The sequence below is a fragment of the Notamacropus eugenii genome, chromosome 2 (genome assembly GCF_028372415.1).
Source record: "Notamacropus eugenii isolate mMacEug1 chromosome 2, mMacEug1.pri_v2, whole genome shotgun sequence".
NCBI classification, from domain to species: Eukaryota; Metazoa; Chordata; class Mammalia; order Diprotodontia; family Macropodidae; genus Notamacropus; species Notamacropus eugenii.
This window is the reverse complement of record NC_092873.1, coordinates 148,109,390-148,123,312: the sequence shown is the minus strand read 5'-3', so window position 1 is coordinate 148,123,312 and position 13,923 is coordinate 148,109,390. Positions and strand designations below refer to the sequence as shown.

General features: G+C 38.4%; 1 pseudogene; it reads right to left on the bottom strand.

Annotated features, from left to right (window-relative positions):
* Nucleotides 1–535: 535 nt before the first annotated feature.
* Nucleotides 536–11,151, bottom strand: LOC140522836 (heat shock cognate 71 kDa protein-like; annotated as a pseudogene).
* Between the last annotated feature and the right edge of the window lie 2,772 nt (nucleotides 11,152–13,923).

Here is a 13,923-nt window from a genome sequence, read left to right as displayed (position 1 = left end):
GAAACCATTAAACACTAAATTAATATGAACTATTATTACTTCATAGATGGATTGCAATCTGCATATGTGGAAAGAGTTTTAAAGTCCTTTATAACCTAGCCCCTTCTTACCTTTCCAAACTCATTACACATTACTACCTCTCCTGCACTCTGAAATACAACCAAACTGGTCATCTCTATACTCCTCATACAAGACACTCCATTTCCAGCCTCCATCCTCTGTACCTGGAATGTGCTCCCTCTTTACTTCTACCTTATACAGTTCCCCTCTTCCTTCAACCATTGTTTTATTTTTTTATGGTGCCAATTTTAAATAGATTTATTCTCCAGGACAAGAATTGAATTTCCACTTGTTTACAGTCTTGATAAAATACTATGTTGTTCATTTCTCTCCCTCTGTACACATTCAAGTATTCAGAATGCCCAGATTTACACTGTAGCTTAAATGTTACTTTTGAACCACTACTGCCTTGGCTACAAATATGAGTCCTTCAATTATTGGAAAGCTGTGTGGAATGCTCTTTCTTCTGGTGTGTTTAGTCTACCTCTTCAATGGTGGGTCCAGAAGAAGCACCTCCAGATAGAGTTGCTCCACCCCCTAGGAATCCTCCAGGTATACCTCCTGGCATGTCCCTGGTACTCTGGTACAGCTTAGGAATGATGGGGTTGCAGACCTTCTCCAATACTTTCTGCTGATGCTCAAATTCTTTCTTCTCAGCAGCCTGATTCTTATCCATCCAGTTGATTATTTCATTACGTTTGTCAAGGATCTTCTGTTTGCCTTCATTACCAATTTTGCCTTGTAGTTTTTCATCCTCTATGGTAGCCTTCATGTTGAAAGCATAAGATTCAAAAGAATTCTTGGACGCCTTGTCTCTCTACTTCTCATCCTCAGCCTTGTATTTCTCAGCCTCCTGGACCATACACGCAACGTCTTCCTTGCTCAGATGTCCTTTACCATTGGTGATGGTGATCTTGTTCTCCTTGCCTGTGCTCTTATCCATAGCACAAACATTGAGGATGCCATTTGCATCAATGTAGTGTTACTTCAATCTGAGGAACACCCCCTGGGTGCTTGGGGGGGGATTCCTGTGACCTCAAATTTGCCAAGCAGGTTATTATACTTTGTCAACACTCTCTCACTTTCCTGACCCTGAGCAAGCACAATAGACTGGTTGTCTGAATAGGTGGTAAATGTGGGAATAGGTGGTCTACTTGGTGGGGATGGTGGTATTGCGTTTGCTCAGAATGGTTGTAACTCCACCAGCACTTTCAATTTCAAGGGATAGAGAAGTGACATCCAACAGCATCAAGTTCTGCACACTTTTCAGATTTGTCTCCAGACAAAATGGCAGCCTGGACAGCTGCACCATAAGCATAAGTGTGCCATGGAAGAGATCAGCATACAGTTCTTCAAAATGGTCTTGGGTGATTGATGTAAAGAAGTCAAAACCTTCATAGAGGGAGTCAATCTCAACACTAGCCTGGGTACTAGAAGAGAGGTTATGTTTTGTACATTCACAAGTTGTGTGAAGATGGCAAATGGCCCTCTTGTTCTCACTGATGTTCTTTTTATGGTTTCATTTGAATTAGGCCATGAAATGGTTGACCATTTCATTGTTGAAGTCCTCCCCACCCAAGTGGATGTCACTAGTTGTGGACTTGACCTCAAAGATGCCATCTTCACTGGTAAGAATTGAGACGTCAAAAGTACCACCTCCAAGGTCAAAGATCAACACATTTCTCTCAGCACCAACTTTTTTGTCCAAACCATATACAATAGCAGCAGCAGTAGGCTCATTGATGATTTGGAGCACATTGGGAATTGTTGAAATAGGCTGGTACTGTGACCACAGCATTTGTGACAGTATTCCCAAAGTAAGCTTCAGCAATTTCTTTCATCTTGGTCAAGACCACAGGAGATCCTTCTTCTGGATAGAAACTTTTGTTCTCCCCTTTGTACTCCACCTAGACCTTCAGCCTACCTGTGTCATTCACCACCATAAAATGCCAGTGCTCTGACTGTACAACTGCATCATCAAGTCTGTGACCAATCAGATGTTTGGCATCAAAAACCGTGTTGGTGGGTTTCATTGCAACTTGATTCTTTGCAGCATCACTGATTGAATGTTCTGTGTTGGTGAAGGCAACATAGCTTGGAGTGGTCCTGTTTCTTTGGTCATTAGCAATGATCTCCACTTTCCCATGTTAGAAGACTCCCACACAGGAATAAGTGGTGACAAGATCAATGTCAACTGTGTGTCTCTTCAACGTGGTTACTGGGGAGTCAGGGGTTGTAGCTGATCACTATGGAGAAAGAAGGGCTGCTGCTGCACTGTGTAGACCCCAGCCACTGTCTTTTCCAATCTCCACCAACTGCTAGTGCTCTTCCTCACAAAGAACCTTGTAGTTAACTACCCTGTATTTATTCATATGTATTCTTTTTTTTTGACAGAAGGAGAATATAAAAATGTTCTCCTCTACCTATTTTCCATTTACACTGAATATATCTTATGTATACAATTATTTTTATTTTGTCTTCCCTCTAACTAGAGAGACTTTTCTTTGGATTCTCAGAACTTTATATGGTATCTGGCTCATAGTAAGCTCTTAATAAGTATTTGTTGACTACTTGCATTTCAGTTCTGAACAGAAAGCAAAGTTTGAATCCAAGAAGATGTGGGTTCAAGTTCTGTCTGATGAATGTTGTCTTTGTGACCTTGGGCAAATTTCTTAACTTTTCAATGCTCTGGGAAATTTCCTACTATTATCAGTTGGAGAGATGTCAGCTTGCTTTGGTAGCATGAGCTTTTTCACCCAGTGGTGCCCTACATCTATGAAAGCACACATTTGGTTCCTAGTCTTTTTATAGTTATTTCATAAATATTTATATAAGTAACCTCCTTAAGGGTAGAGTTTACTTCATTCTTTGCATGTTTATCCTCAAGGCTCAGAACAATGCTGGACACATAGAGGGCACTCAAGACATGTTTGATTGATAGATCCATGGTCCCATAAACAGATCTGACTGCCCTGGGAATAATATTTCCCCAGGCCTAAGAATCTTGTCACCTCTAAGCTTGGTATGCCCAGGGGAAGGATTTGTAAGGAACTAGGGGACACTTCAAGGCAGGAGTGAAGGCCATCTCTTCAGTCCTTGTAAGGAGAAACATACCTTCTTAGGGATGCATCTAATTCCCTAATCTTTGAGATATTTCTTTCCCTTAAAGTTTTGACTTCCTGAACTACTTAGATGTTCCCAGAGTCTGTAAGTGGAAGTGGCACTGGGGACTATGAACATGGAGCTATGGTAGAAGAATTCCTGGAAAGTCAAAGAGGCCTCTCTCCCTTTGTAGCAGCTTGTTCTGTGTGAACATTGTTGTGAACATTGCTCTGGAAGGGCCAAATGGGAGGTAAAATTTCAACAATCTGCCTCAAAGATGGCTGGCCTTGGATTCCATAGACCTGAGCTCTAGTTCTGACTCTGGCATTAATACTAGGCCTCTGTTTCAAAGCGTTTGGATGAGATTTCGGTTGATGAGATTTTAATTCCATTTACTCCACCATAGCTTAGAAACAGAAACTTTGAATGGAAACATTTAAATATAAAAGCCAAAATTATCCAAGAAGAAAAAGAAATAGGATTTTGCAGAGTAAGGAGGGAAAGATGATCCCCAGTCATCACGTAGATTTGGAAACTTGGAGTCCAAGGCTTCCTCAGTGAGTTGGAGGTTACTCTGTTTCTTATAGAACTCCCAAATGATGTTTAGGTAAATCCTGCTGTGGGAAATTGAATGACTGAGACTGTTTCATTGAGTTTAATGGATCTTCATCTATGACCTTGGGCAAATCAGTTCCTCCCTCTGGGACCTCAGTTCACATATCTGTAAAAATTACAGATTTGTAATAAATAATACCTAAGTCTCCTTACAGCCCTACCATGATACTTCATGGAATATGTGAGAAAGGGTGAATTCAAGATGTCTTTCATCTCCATTCTTAAAGAATCCATTTACTGTCTTGATTATCTCCCCATCTATATCTTACCAGTCCTCATTAATCAAGCTCCTTGTATGCCAAACGTGAAGGAACAATTGACTTTAGTACCTAGCTATCAATGATTAGTTAGATAGAAAAGTACCTAATACCTTGGGTTTTATGCTGAGAGTAACAATCCAAAGTGGTTTTGTGATTCCCTGAAAGCTATTTATGGACAAAAACCTATCGTGCATCACAGCTACTCAGGAGCCACACTGATTAGTGATAAGGACATGATCCTAGAGAGATGGGCTAAACACTTCCATAGTGTTCTCAACAGACCATCATCAATCAATGCTGAGACCATTGACTGTTTACCTCAGGCTAAAGTCAATCCCTCCTTAGGTGAACTGGCACAGGACTGCTCAGCATGGCATACCCACATCAGAAAAAGTGCTGTGCTGTATGAGCAAAGAATTGAAACAGCATGAAGGAAACGTAGGAATGCACAAATTTGGAGTAGCCACCCCAAATATTCACATGGACTATATGTGCCCAATCTATGGTAGAGCATTCTGAGCTCATATTGGTCTGATCAGCCACAGTTGTACACATTGCAACTTCACTTTATCATGGTGATGTCATTTTGGTCCTCTTCGAGAACAAAGGACAACAACCAACCAACCATTACCTTGGGAAAGGGATGGGATTCGCTAGCAGCAGCAGCATGGTACTTTGGAATCTGTTTCCCATCCCAGAGAGTGAAAATACCTAAATTAAAATGCCTTTTATGCTCTTTGCCTTGGGCATGATTTTCAATGTGCAAAATGTTTAAGTTAGGGCTGTGCCTAAAACTTATAGTCTTAATGTGTTTCTAGGCCATGAGAGGTTATGTGACTTTCCTAGGTCTTCTGAATTCTAAGTTCTCTACTCTCTATAGCATGCAGCCTCCCCATAGGCATATGTTTAAATGTATAATTGTGCTGAATACTTACACTTTTAAAATAATTATACCAGGGAGAGAATTGAAAGGCTTTATGATTTCTCTTTAGAAATTTACTCAAATGAAAATCCTATGGTCTTTGTAGGGAGAGACAGTGTGTGATAATTGATAGAGGAATGGCCTTAAAGCCAGGAAGACTTAGGTTAATATCTGCACTTGGTTCATACTGACTGTGTGAATTAAAAGCGTATCTCAATACCCTTAGTAACCACTTATGATGATAAATTGTTTTCAGTTTTGACTGGTTTATATGATTCCCAACAATAGACCCTGTGAGATATAGAGTAGCTGTGTGACCCCAGGAAAGCAAATATGCTTTAGACACCTTCTCAGGGCTTGTCTATCAAGTCATAGCAACTGGGCCAATGTGTTGACAACAGAGCTTTGGGAATGACCTAAGAGTGCAGTCATTGTTGGTGCTTCAATGCCAGATATGAATTATTGGGTGAAATGGAAGACTTTTGCTTCTCTGTATCACTTAGATCACTGTGAACAAGGCTTAGGCAGAATATTAATTGTTTGACCATGGGCAAGTAACTTGACCTCAATGAGGCTTTTCTTCATGTATGAAAGAGGGTTGCAAGTAATTGCTCTGGGCAGGGCCAAGATGGTAGCATAGAAGTAGGGACCTACTAGAGCTCTCCCTCCTGAATTCTCAAAACACCTGTAAAAAAATTACTCTAAAGAAATTCTAGGGCAGCAGAAGCCACAAAAGGACAGACTGAAGCAAATTTCCAGCCCAAAACAATCTGGAAGATCGACAAGAAGGGTCTATTGCACCAGACTGGGAGCAGAATGTAGTTCAGCATAGATTGTGTTGATGTGAACAGAGCTGGAACAGGCCTTAAGGAACTGAAGTTTCTAGGCTTATTAATCCACAAATACCACAGACAACTTCATAGACCAGTGGGAAGGAGCTCTCACCTGGCTGAAAGGAGAGTGTGGTCTGGGTCCAGCTCTAGTCTTAAGCCCCACACAGGCTGCTTCTGGAGCTCTACACTTAGCAAAGAGCTCAAAAGACAAATAATTGGCTGGGAAAATGAGAAAAAGGGAGAAAAACAAACAAACAATAGATTCTTACTTTCTCAGTGAAGAAGTCTTTTCTTAGATCATTGGTGACAAGTACGATCAAAACATACCACAAGAAGAAGACAACAAAACCAAAGCTCCTGCATCCAAAGCCCCCAAGAAAACTATGAATTGGTCTCAGGGCATGTAAGAGCTCAAAAAAGATTTTGAAAATCGAGTAAGAGAAGTAGAAGAAAAATTGGAAAGAGAAATGAGAGTGATGGAAGAAAATCATAAAAAACAAGTCAATAGCTTTCTAAAGGTATCCTAAAAAAATGCTGAAGAAAATAACAGCTTTAAAATTAGACTAACTCAAATGGGAAAAGAGGTCCAAAAAAACCAATGAGGAGAAGAATGTCTTAAAAATCAAAATGGGCCAAATGGAAAAAGAGTTCCAAAAGTTCACTGAAGAAAATTTTTCCTTCAGAATTAAAATGGAGCAAATGAAAGCTAATGACTTTATGAGAAATGAAGAAATTATAAAACAAAACCAAAGGATGAAAAAATAGAAAACAACATGAAATACCTCATTGAAAAAAAAAAACTGACCTGGAAAATAGATCCAGGAGAGATAGTTTAAAAATGATTGGATTACCTGAAAACCATGATCAGAAAAAGATCGTAGACATCATTTCGAAAGAAATTATCAAGGAAAATTGCTCTGATATTCTAGAACCATAGGGTAAAATATAAATGGAAAGAATCCACTGATCACCTCCTGAAAGAGATTCCAAAAGGAAAGCTCCTAGGAATATTGTAGCCAAATCCCAGATTTCCCAGGTCAAAGAGAAAATATTACAAGCAGCCAGAAAGAAACAATTCAAGTATTGTGGAAACACTATCAGAATAACACAAGATTTAACAGCTTCTACACTAAGGGATAGGAGAGCTTTGAATATGATATTCCAGAAGTCAAAGGAGATAGGATTAAAACAAAGAATCACCTACTCAGCAAAACTGAGTATAATATTTCAGGGTAAAAACTGGAACTTCAATGAAATTGAGGACTTCCAAGCATTCTTATTGAAAAGACCAGAGCTGAATAGAAATTTAACTTTAAAATATAAGAATCAAGAGAAATATGAAAAGGTAAAGGAAAGAGAAGCCATAAGAGACTCATTAAAGTTGAACTGTTTGCACTCTTATGTGGAAAGATCATATTTGTTACTCATGAGACTTTTGTCAGTATTAGTATAGCTGGAGGGAGTATACACATGTATATGTATATGTGTATGTATATGTATGGAAATATATATATATATATGGAGAGGGGGGGGGAGAGAGAGCACAGGGTGAGCTGAATATGAAAGAATGATATCTAAAAAGGAAAATTAAGGGTTCAGAGGAGGGTACTAGGAGAAAAAGAAAGGGAGAGGTAGAATGTATTAAATCATCTCACATAAAAGAGGCAAGAAAGCTTTTAAAATAGAGGGGAAGACGAGAGGGAATAAGTGAACTTTCCTTTCCCCGGATTTGGATTTGGCTTCAGGAGGGAATAACATACACACTCAATTGGGTATGGAAGTTTTTCTTACCCTACAGGAAAGCAGGGGGAAGGGGATAAGAGAGGGGGAAATAATAGAAGAGACAGCAGATTCGGGGAAGAGGTAACAGCAAGCAAATTCTTTGGAAGAGGGACAAGTCAAAGGAGAGAATAGAATAAATGGGGGTGGGACAGGACAGAGGGAAATGTAGTTATCTTTCACAACATGATTATTATGTAAGTGTTTTGCATGACTACACATGTATAACCTATATTGAATTACTTGCCTTCTCAATGAGGATGGATAGAGAGAGGGAAGGAAGTGAATGTGGAACTCAAAGCTTTAAAAATGAATGTAAAATTTTTTCTTACATGCTAATAGGCATTAAGATATACAGGCAGTGGGGTATAGAAATCTATCTGGTCCTACAGGAAAATAGAAAGGAAGGGGATAAGAGGGAATGGTGATAGAAGGGAGGGCAGATTGGACAAAAGGGTAATCAGAACATATGCTGTTATGGGGTGAGTAGAGGGGGGAGCTGAGGATAAAATTTGAAATTCAAAATTTTGTGGAAGTGAATATTGAAAACTGAAAATAAATAAATTAAAAGATAAAGTATTCCACAGTCTAAAAAAAGAAAAAAATGATAATCTCCTAAACAAGTAATTGCTCTATTTACTTCAAAGGATTTTGTGGAGAAAGTGCTTTGTAAATCTTAAAGGGCTGTATAAATGTAAGGAATACAAGCATAAAATATACTGTCAGAATGTTCAACCAGAAAAAAAAGTGGGCCAGTCACCTAGCAAGACTAATGGATAACCAATGTATGGACATCCTTCCTACTCCACTGGCACACAGGAAATATTAAAGACAGAGGAAGATCACGAACTTTTTGGGTGGACTGCTATAGTATATTCACAGGAGGACATCAATAAGAATCACATGGAACAAGAAGGCATGAATGAGTTGCAATCTGTACCTCTGTACCATGGGAGGGAGTATTCATATGGTTGAGATCACAGATCTATTGAATCATGGTCATATTATTTTAAAGTTTGATATTTGCATGTTTACAAAGAGACCTTATAGAAAAAATATCTTAGCCCAAAAGTGACTAATGATTGGAATTTCATGCATCATGCCAGGCCAATGGAGAGAATATATTTGAGTCTATAGGTAACGTAGAACATTTCATTATTCCATGCTTTAGGAAGCAGAGGAGGAAAAGGGCCCTACAAGTGAAGAGGGGGAAACAATAAATAAAAGAACATACCATAGGAAAGACATGATTAAATATGTAAGCATGGAGAGTGAAATTTCACTGATACAAGGAATTTCTTCATGAGGAAATTCATCTTTTCTGGAACTTACAGACTATATTCTGTTCATTACTTGCTTATTGTATTCTAATTCATTCTTCTTGATTCATAAAAAATATTTTAGCAAGTTAACCTTGGCTATGTGGTCATTTGTTGAGTGTTAGAGGTAGGGAGGAGGTAAAGTTGGTCTGGGACTAAAGTAAATAGATTCAATCAAGGTATAGGCCATATGTTTAAAGAAGCCAAGAAATCACTGAGCTGCCCTGCTGTAGTATCAGAACCCATTATGTTTTAAGCCAGCCCAAGGTAACAATCAGGACAAGTAAGGCTCTGAGAGAGTTTCATATTTGAACCTGCATTCATTTCTCTCAATACAACATGATCCTGTCATTATAAGCTCATTAAGGAGAATGAAGGAGAAAAATTCAGCAGAGGAATTGCATTCAATTGCTTGGCCTTATCCTGATTTCTTCTGCCCCTTGCAATTGACCTCTATCTGCTTAAGATTCATTATATGTAGAATGCACATAAACTTATTTACGCTGACTATTATGGTGATAATGGATGTTGAGAGACCTATTTAAAACTTGCAAAATGCTTTCCATACAGTATCTCATTTGAGTTTCATAACAGTGTTATGAGGTAGATAGTAGAGATATTATTATCCCTATTTTGTAGATTGAACCAGTGTCCAGTGAAGAGGGGGGCCAGGACTTTTAACTAGATACCCGAAAGAAAGCAGCAGCAACTGAATGCCATAACAAGAGGGCATTAGTAATTCTGCACTGTTAGAAATGTGAATTGCCCAACTATTTGTGAATTCTGGCCATTTATATGCCATGTAGGTATCCTTCATTTGTGTACCATCACTACACAAGATAATGCCGTGTATTTCCTGTCCACAAATATGTTCAATTCCTTCACTGGTGGTGTGGTATCTTATGGGAGAGTGTACCCTATGTGTAAATAGGGAAATTTTTTCTCATAAATTTGCTATGCAATTTGATTAAATGTCCCCCTTTTCATTGATGCATACTTTGGCAAGCTGATAAAAGTAAGCACATCAGAAGAAGTTTGTAAACTCTGGCCTTAAGTAAGTACTAACATTGAAAATAAATAGCATTCCAAGGACCCTTATGTAAGTGGAACCTGAGTGCTACATATTAATATAGACACTAGTATTATAGTAGAACACTTTCTTTGATTTTTTAAAAAATTATAAATTTAAAGTCAGTGACAATTCTACTCTCCCCCTTTCCATTCCAATTGAGCAAGCAAAAAAAAAATCCTATTATAATCACTCATAGTCAAGCAAAACAAATCCCCACATGGGTTGTTTATGCATGGTTGTGCATGTATTTGTATTTGTATGTATTTATAATATGGAACACATATATACATTTACACATCTCACTCTGCACTTTGAGTCCATAACTTTTCTTTATCATAACTCTTCTGAAATTGTGGTTGCTCACTGGGTTGATCAGAGTTTCTGAGTCTTTTAAAGTTATTTGTCTTCACAATATTGTTATTTTTGTATAAATTGTCTCATATTTTTTCTCACATCACTCTGCTTTAGGTAGTACAAGTCTTCTCAGGTTTATCTGAAGCTATTCCATTCATCATTTCTTACAATTTAATATTATTACATCACATTCATAAACTATAACTCATTTTGTGATTTCCTCAATTGATGAATATGCCCTCAGTTTCCAAATCTTTACAAAAAAAGCTTCTACAAAGAGTTTTGTGCACCCTTAGTTAGAGTTTTGGGTTGTTTTTTTTGGATTAGTCACTGCCTTAATCTATCTCACTCTTATCCACCTCATCCTTTCCTTTCTGTTTCCCCATTGAGTGAAATATATTTCTATTCCCAACTCTGTGTGTGTGTGTGTGTGTGTGTGTGTGTATTTTCCTTTTTTTTTTGACTACTTCAGACAGTGGTGATATTCAAGAGTTCTTTCCCCTCATTTCCTCCTAGTGTTTGTAGAATTCTACTTGTACACCCTAGTTTTGTGAAAATGATTTCTTCCAAACCTCCAACACCTAGCTTATCTCTTTTCCCTTCCCATTCTATCCTTCTTTTATGGCTATCAAAATATAACAGAATTAGTCTTAGTCCCTTTGTCTATTTAGACCTAATTAAACTCCCTCTATAACCCTTGATTATGATGCATTTCGAGGGCAAGCATATATCATGTACCAATATTAGAATGCACACAGTTTACCCTTGTTTGGTCTCTTACGAATGTTCACTCACATTTACGGCGGCATGTTTCTTTTGACTGTTGTGCTCCCATTTCACACTTTCTTATCATCTAGAATGCTTGGAAGTCTACTATTTAATTGAAGATCCATTTGCCCCCTATAAGACTACAGTCAGTGTTTCTGGCTTATTCTTGTTTGTAAGCCTGTATTGGGGCAGCTAGGTGGTGCAGTGGATAAAGCACCAGTGCAGGAGTCAGGAGGACCTGAGTTCAAATCTCACCTCAGACCCTTGACACTCACCAACTGTGTGACCTTGGGCAAGTCACTTAGCCCCAGTTACCTCATCCTGGGCCATCTCCAGTCATCCTGATGAATATCTGATCACTGGATTCAGAAGGCTCTGGAGGAGAAGAGAGGCTGGTGACCTGCACAGCCCTCCCTCACTCTAAACAAAGTCAAGTGCAAGTCACGTCATCATTTCTGATGGCACGGTCTTCTTCAGCAATGATGGATGGACAGACACACAAGCCTGTATTATTTATCTTTTGGAATACTGGGACTAAATTTTGAAATTTCGTTCAGGAGGTGACAGGTGTGTTCTTTCCGAGACAGCTGAAAGTTTTCTTGATAATTTCTTGGAATATGTCTAGGTTTTTGTTTTTAGTCATTGTTCTCAAGTAGTCCAATGGTTGTTGACTTATTTCTCCTTATTCTGTTTTCTAGGTCAGTTATTTTCACTATGAAATACCTTACATTTTTTCTTTCTTAAATCTTTTCACTTTGTTTTAATATTTCCTGTTGTCTCATGGAGTCATTCTCTTCTATTCTATTATATATACATATATATTTTCTATATTATGTTATGTTATAATTATATTATATTATAATTATATTATATTATGCCTAATCTGTTATAATTTTCAGAGATTGGGTAAGGTTTTGTGGCTAAGCTGTTAATTCCATTTCTAATTCTTCCATTGCTCTCATTCCTTTCTCCTCATTTTCCCTGTAGCACTCTTGATTTATTTAGTTTGAAAAATTAACCTTTTAAAAACTCTTGATTTATCTCTTCTAGGAATTCCAATTAAACTGCTACCTAAATCATGTTTTCCTTTGAACTTTTGCTTGTAGATATTTTAGAGTTCTCTTCATTTAAGTTTATGTCTTCAGCATCATCGTAAACATAATAGCTTTTTGGAGGTGATTCTTTTTTGTTTGTTCAGCTGTCCAATCTACTCCTTAGTATAGACTTTATATTTAGGGGTAGGCTTTGCACATTTCTGGAGAGAATTCTTTACAGAATCTGTGTTGTGTAGGGTCCTGTTGTTGCTTTCTTAGGGTACTGAATGTTGTGTTATTCCACAATTTTAGGGACAACTTATGCTGAGGACCTGCAAACTTTCAGTGCTCCCAAAGTGATCTGACCTAGGGCATTAGCTACGATCCTTGTCTGAGCTCTGTAAGTTGCTGAACTAGGATTGTGTTTGAGCAATATATCTGTGGGCTTACTCTTGGTTAGAGTTTCAGTAAGTTTCTTCTGGACTTGATTATTATCAGCTACCTATAAAGCTCTGATGGTTCAAAGAGACAGAACTAAAGGCTCCTCTTTGATCTGGGATTTCTTTCTTCATTATTCTGTTGTAGGGTTCAGACTGGGTTGGAACTGAAATTCTGCTCTGCTCCTGGGGTCAGAGACAAATAGCATCTGCTTGTTCCAGAACTTTCTCTTTGCTGAGTGCACAGCCTCAGGCCTGTGACTGTCCCTCACTTTAGAATGCCACCCCTGGGTATAAGACTTCCCTTGAGTCTGCCCTAGATCTATGATAAAGAAGTAGGCAGTTGGTACCTGCTAGTTGGTACCTCTTCCTTCATGCTGCACCAGGTCATTTCCTTTTGTTCCTGATCCTGGGCCTCTTCTTGCCCTAGTGTACACCTTCCTGCTGCTCTATAATGCTTCATATGACTATTCCTGACTAGACCCAATCCTCAGTGTCTGCACACTTTGTCTTTCTCCCTTATAGCATGAGTAGAAAAAAAAATATCACTGATTTTTTTTGATGATCTGCCAATCAGCACTCAGTCTGGTGTCTTTTCTATATCTGAGGGGAGGAGTCATAGTGCCAAGGCAATATTTGCAGCACTGACAGCAGCTGAATATGCCCATGCAATTCTGAATCATGAAATACAACAGACTGCCCATACAGAAGACAGAACCAAAAATTTTTTCAAACATCAGAAAGCCAGATCCATCGTAGCAACAAAGAAATCCATCATAGTAACCAAGAAGTCTATACACATGATCAGGCCTTCCCACAAACAAACACTTATAATCCTAGATGCTTGCTTCCTTTTTCCTTTCCAGCTCTGACTGCTGTGATCAATTTCCTCTCAGCTGTGCTCCAGCTCCACCTCTTCCTGTTCTACCCATTCAGCAAACTCCTTCCACCACAAGCTTCATGTGACAAACTCATGTGACTCAGGTTTTCATGTGACTTACGCAGCTCACATGGGCCTATTAATGGATAGGAAAGATCCGCCCATTTAAATTACCATTAAAATTACATTAATTCCATTAAAAATACATTTACAATATAGTTGTGAGGTAGAGCTCAGTTATATTCCTTTCTCCAACTCCATCATTTTGACTCCACTGCTCAAATCCCCTAGCCTCCAACCCTTAAACTTTAACTTTTAACTAGATGAGTAAATTGGACGGTGAATTAAGAAAGTAGTAGGTATTTAGGACTAGAAATAGCTACTTACTCCCTAAATCTAAGTCTACAAGATTTATCCATAATATACTTATCACTATTGGTTCAAATAGAAAGGATGCAAAAACACATTTTCTCATCATGGAGCATGCT